The sequence below is a fragment of the Aythya ferina genome (genome assembly GCF_964211825.1).
Source record: "Aythya ferina genome assembly, chromosome: 1".
Taxonomy (NCBI): Eukaryota; Metazoa; Chordata; class Aves; order Anseriformes; family Anatidae; genus Aythya; species Aythya ferina.
The window spans coordinates 131,566,287-131,572,482 of record NC_140296.1 but is presented as its reverse complement, the minus strand read 5'-3'; positions in this window follow the sequence as shown (position 1 = coordinate 131,572,482).

The following is a 6,196-nucleotide window of genomic DNA, read 5'->3' as shown; positions in this document are numbered from 1 at the left end:
CACACAAGCTTCCTCCTCCTAAGGAAAGAGGCACTGGCCTTCAGCTGCCCATGGTGGGAGAGAAGGAGTCTACCTGGCTTTGATATCCACGCCAGGCTCAGCCTGAGTTTGTTGCTGGGGGCTCAGAGGGGCTGGCTGTCCCATCTCCTTGGCGCCAGGGCATGGGGATGCTGGGCTTTGATGCCAGCCACACATGATGGGGCTTCTGCATTGCTGTGCACCACTACAGTGTCCTCACTGAGGGGGGATTTTTTTGCAGTCATAACCTGTAAGGAGCATAAAAACGTCTTGAAAAAGTCCGTGAGCTCCAGAGATTTTGCTTTCAGTAACTGCAGTGCATCCTGTGCTCCAGCGGAGCTCCTCCATCCATGTGACAAAGGGACTTCAGGAGATCGCCCCCACCTGAGGTCACCATGTGGTGACAGCTGGGCATGGCTCCTGGGGAGGTCAAAATGCTTCATGTGCATGAATTTGCCTCACAGCACCTTTGTGAGGGGTGTTTTCTACTCCTGCCATTTGAAACACACAGAAACAGATAAAAAGATGCCAAGTCACGTGGCGAGAGGCTGCATTAGGCAGCACTCAGCTTCTCCTGCCCCTGGCTCTGCACCTTTTTGGCTAGGCCCAAAGGTTTTTTTGCAGCAGAGTGTCTGAGGTTTGCTTTTCTGTGCGTATTAAAGGGCTTTATGCCCATCATACTTCTGCTAAAGCATGCCACTGTCTGGTGTTGGCAATACGATCTAGGGCTTTAAACTGTTACAGATAAGTTATGTGACATTTTCCATTTAAATTTAAATGGATCATGCTAAACTTGAAAGAAGCTGATAGCTGCACGTTCATTTTATTTCATTCTATTTCCCTTTTATGACCAATTTTACCCTAATAATCAAAGTGTTGATTATAGATCCCTAAGGCACCACAGGGCATGCAGAACCAGGCTGGAAAGGGCCACCAGCTTCTACATCATAAGGGCTTCAGCAGCCAGCAGCACAAGCAGGGTGACAAACAGCAACACCACATCGAGGTGTTTTTTTTTTTCCCTCTCTCTGCTGAGAAAGAGTTCAATTCTCAGCTGTCCCAAACTCTACAGACATGGAGCTGTAGATCTGAAATCTGACTGGCTGTTGGCTTCACTGCATCGAGATGCATCTGAGTGCTCTGAGGAAACTCTTCCAGTGGGCAGGCCCAGAAAGAAAGCTAAAAAACAGTTTACCTGAGTGAGGGAACTGCTACTGCTGCCCCTTTGCTCTGCTTATCCCCACAGAAGCTGGGGAGATACTGTCCCACTGTAGGCACTTGCCATGAAACCACTGCCAGCGCCCAGCTCCCGTCCCATCCTGCAGAGCAAGTGTTATGGGATGGTCAAACCCTAGGGGCTCCCCAGCACAGAGATGCATTGGTTTTGGCTACACCAAGAAAAGGTTCGTGCTTAAAACCAAAATAGAACATGAAATATCATATTAATCCACATAAAAGGGCAAGTAATAATAAAAATGCAAGCTTGCTTTTTGGGTTGAGCAGTGGAGCCTGCCTGGTTGTGCTGGGAGATGAGTTAAATGGGGATGACTTTTTTGTACAACAGGAGCCTAGGTCTTGCTCTTTTGCGATGGGACTGAGCCCCCAAATCACCCCCCTCCTTTGTTGTGCACGAGCTCTAAATGACTAGGCTCTAATTAAACCAAGCCAAACAGAATGAGGGAAAATCATTCAAGAAGTGATGAGTGACACATTCTTACTTATCTGTAATTACCCTATACGCTGCAGCAAGGTATTTTCCTATCACTAATCCAAAGCATTTTTGCCCCCCTTTCTCAGTTTTCCTGCTCCTTGATTTATTTTTAGACAGCCACTTGCAGCACACTCTCCAGGTGCATTCAGGATTTCTGGAGTCTCTCTTTTCATGACTGCTTTTGCAATTACAGAAGAGTGGAGGAAGAGTGAGACCCAGAAATTTTCTTTTCGAATATGTTTTTACACAGAGCATTTTCTAATGGGCAGCACTGGACTTTGTTTCAGGACCCCACTGTACTCTGTGTATCACCGTAAATATCCAGGTCAGTACTACAGGCAAGTACAGGCAATTACATGGCAAGTCCTACAATGTTGCTCTAGGTTTATCCTTTCTAAGATTCTCTCCCTGTTTTTTCTAGGACTGTAAGATATCCCAGATATCCACTTAAAAAAAAAAAAAAAAAAAAAAAAAAGCTATCTAACTATATGTATATATATTTGGACCACGTGTCTCTATGCGTGATCCAAAACCCTTTGTTCCTCTCCCAAAACTCTACAAAACGTCATGCTGGAGCCCTAAGGTTTTCACCAGAATGATGAAGAAGGGCTTTGCTCCTGAGGCATGTGAAAGCACTGGGATGTGCTGGGTCTTACCACTTGATGCAGTTCTGAGGAGGAGTCCAGTTGACTACAAACCTGCATAAAAACATTCCACCAACCCTTCAGGCTGTGGTCACATGGAGATGTTTTAGGGATCCCAGCCACCTCACAGATCTGTTGAAATGTTCTGGATGCAGTGTTTCTCCCTTGAGCATTGGGCAATCCTGCCATACCTCCTAGGACTTGGAGGGAGACGATGTCTTTCGCTTGGACATCTGGCACTAGTGTCCTAACAGACAAGCTTCGGGGCATTTTGTGAAATAGTCTGCAGCTCCCAGAATCTACTTCAGACAGAAACACAAGAACATCAGGCAATGCAGTCCATTAATGAAATGACTCTGTCAGACATTACTTCATGGTGTCTCTGTGTGTTTCTGTGGGACCGTTATTTGCAATAGGGGCATTAATCTGCACACATTCTCAATGACCTTCCTGAATCTTGCCCAGTAGAATTGTTCCCTTAGCTTAGCTAAGTTTTTTGGTTTTGTTTTTGTTTTTTTTTTGTTTGTTTGTTTGTTTGTTTTGTTTTTTTTTTTTTGTTTTTTTTTTTTTTGTGTGTGTGTTTTTTTTTTTGTTTTTTGAAATGTATAGACATTCAGGACAGTTCAAAACATTTGCCAGTTTTAAAACAATAATCTCAGAACCTCCCGCTCCAGTCATCACTGAAAAGAGTTCTCCACAGGTTGTTTCTATGCACTGTAACTTTTATGCAGTATTTCATCTTTAACTCCAAACTTTCTCACCATGAACAGAATGCTTTTCCCTTGGTACTCCAAGGATACACATTGTTGTACTCCAGAAGCATACCTTGTTTCAGGACAACTGGGTTTCCCAGCTCACTTTCTAGCTACAGAGATGCTTTCTGTGAAGCACCTTCTTACACAGGCTGGTTTGGGAGCCCATGTTCCCTCTCTGGCATCGCCCTTCCTCAGTCCCCTTGGGTGAACTAGAAGCATTTACACACCTTCAACTTGTAAGAGAGGAAACAAGCATCTCCTTCTCTGCATCCATCCTGTTTAAGAATCATTGACGTTGCTTGCATTTAGCCCCAGAGCTGCTGCCTGGCCTAGGCACCACTGCTACTCTGTTTGTGCCCTTATGTGTAGTTCAATGTGCAGCGGCAAAGCTGACATTTTTCTTTATGCTTGGGCAAACTGCAATTGGGATTCCTAAACCCACAGAGTGAGCTATAGCGGGGATGCACAGTTTGCCCTTACTATGGTGTTCCTCCTGTGCAAATACTAACACAACTTATCTGCAAATTGAACCACTGGGAAGAATTGCACTAGTTGAAACTGCTAAAACTCTTTCTGTTGGCCACTGAAATGCTCTCCCTCTGTCACCCTACCTGTGCAAGCGTTTTGCAATGTTAACAAATCTACAAACAAACCTTCTGTAACAGGAGCAGAGTCCTACCAACCTGTACCTCCGTGAGTGGCTGGGGAGAGGGCCAGCTCCACAAAGTCTCAGGGCTTTCTTTGTTTCAGTGGAAATTCCCCATCACCAGCTGCGTGGCAGAGGTAACTTACGGGCTTTTGGAACAGCTCCCTTTTCTTTTGGGACCAGTTACAGGCTGCCAGCCTTGAACTTATCACCAGCCATGTGTAACTGCACCTACCACTTCTTGTTCAAAGGTCTCAGCGTGCAGCCATAAATAGCATAAATGCAACAGACCTCTTGAAAGGCTGAGGCCATTCAAGGCCTCCTGATGGCGTGGTGTGACATACCTTCCCCACCACCCTCTGCAGCAGAGCTGGTGTGTTACATAAGGCCCAACCATCACTGGAGCACCAGATGATCAGGCTTTGCTGAGAAAGCAATTTTCCTCATCCTCCAGCTCCACTTTTGCTGCCAATGCACAGCTTTGAGGTGCATTGCGAGTGACCAAGCTGAACCCAAGGGTATTGTCATTCACGGACACAGCTTCTTGGCAGTGACTGCAGAGGGGGAATTGTGGGGGGGGGTAGGGGGGGAGGGGTTGTTTTACTTGTTCCTGGTTGCTGCTCCTGCAAAACTTCTAGCAGACAGATGGGGGTTGCTTCTGTTTCACACCCACAGGCCCCAGGTCTCCAGGCAGGTTTCAGACCTCCCACCAGCCAGGGTTGGAAGTGGCCTCAGGCTGGAGCCACCTTTAATTTTACTGCCCCAGGAGGCAGGGCAGCTTTTTACTGCAGCCCAGCTACCTTCAAACAGTTTGCTTCACTTGAGACACATCTTTAAAGGGAATTTCCAAACTGACAGCACAGTTCCTGGTGTTTATCATGCAGTTACACCCACACGGCTCTGAGGACTGGCCTGCCCCCCATCACACCTGACTTTCTGCTCCAGTGCCTCTGTTTCGTTGATCTGACTTTCCCAGGTTTGGATGTGTCTGTGCTCTCCTGTCACCACCATTCCTCTTGAGCTGATCAGCTTGGTCAGTGGTAGCCCAAATACCACTCCAGCTTGCCTGGTCTGGTAGAGTTTGGGCTGTTTCTAATATCACCCAGGCCATGGGGTTCCATGGCCTAGGACTGCCTCAGTGACCAACCTCCCTCATGTAGTTTGTTTTGTTTTGTTTTGAATTGGTTTTGAACAGTAGCGGGCCCTGATCGCTGCCCCTCCAGGCTGGCTGTAACCCCATTGCCGCAGCTGGCTGGGCATCCTGCTCTCACCCAGTGCTGCAGAAGCCTTGCTGCACCTTGTGTCTCCTCCCAGCCCACCACCTGCCCTCAGCAGGTGTTTTATCAGCAGGTTGTTTAATTTCTGCTTCAGATTTCAGCTGTGTGTCTGCATGGCTGCCGTCTCCCTTGTTTTACATTCTTCAGGTATGCATGGCAGTCTGAAATGGAAAGTTCTCTCCTTCCTCTTGTTACTAGCTTCGCTGACAGGCCTGCCGGTGACTGACCAGCCTCTCACCAGTGTCTGCTTCCTGGCCTCATGCTCTGCTGCAACCAATGATTTAAGCACCTTGGCAAACTCCTCTGCTTCTCACCGTGTCTTTGGCTTCCCATTAAACACATTAAGAGATATCGCTTCTGGCTCAGGAAGTGTCTGCACCGTGGGCCCCTGAGATCTGGGGGATGGGGCTGGGGAGCTTTCCTTTCACACAGACTCTGCTCAATCGCTCCTCCCTAGGCATCTCCTGATGGACACCAGGACAGACAGACCTCTTTTTCAACCCAGTTTTCGTCTGCTCTCATTTTGATTTTTTCCCTGGTCTCCATTTGGTCATCCCAAAAGTGAAAATCTACACATAGGCTGATGTCCAATTTACCCCAAAAGTCCTTATCAATACCTTCATGAATACAGTGCTCCTAGGCACTGTATCTCGCAGGCATTCATTCCCTTACACTGTGGTTATTGACTGACTTGAATAAACCTCCGAAATGGAGTCTCCTCAGAGGGCAGCCTTTGCAATGACTCAGCTGGGACAGGCACTCTGATTCCTTCCTCCTAGGCTGAAAATGGTGGCAAGCATTTGGGTCAGCGGTTCTCTAGCTAGCCCTTGTCTTCAGCAGGAGGCTGGTTTTGCCCTGTGGTGACCTGCAAACCTCTGATTTCCTTTTCCGAGTGATTTTTCAGCTTCTTAACTCTTTGCTGTGGTTCGTCTCAGCTTGTAAATTGGTCAAAGCTTTTCTTCTGCCGCTTATGTTCTGAAAAACATTCTTTTCCGTGATGGTCATGCTGCTGATCACCTCTTTGATCCATCTTGCCATTTTAAACTGGGACTCTTCCAGGAGAATTTTGCACTCTCCCTAGACACTGAAGCCTTTTATCCTTGTCTGCAGGTGACCTCTTATAAACCTCTCTTAGAAGTTTCCAG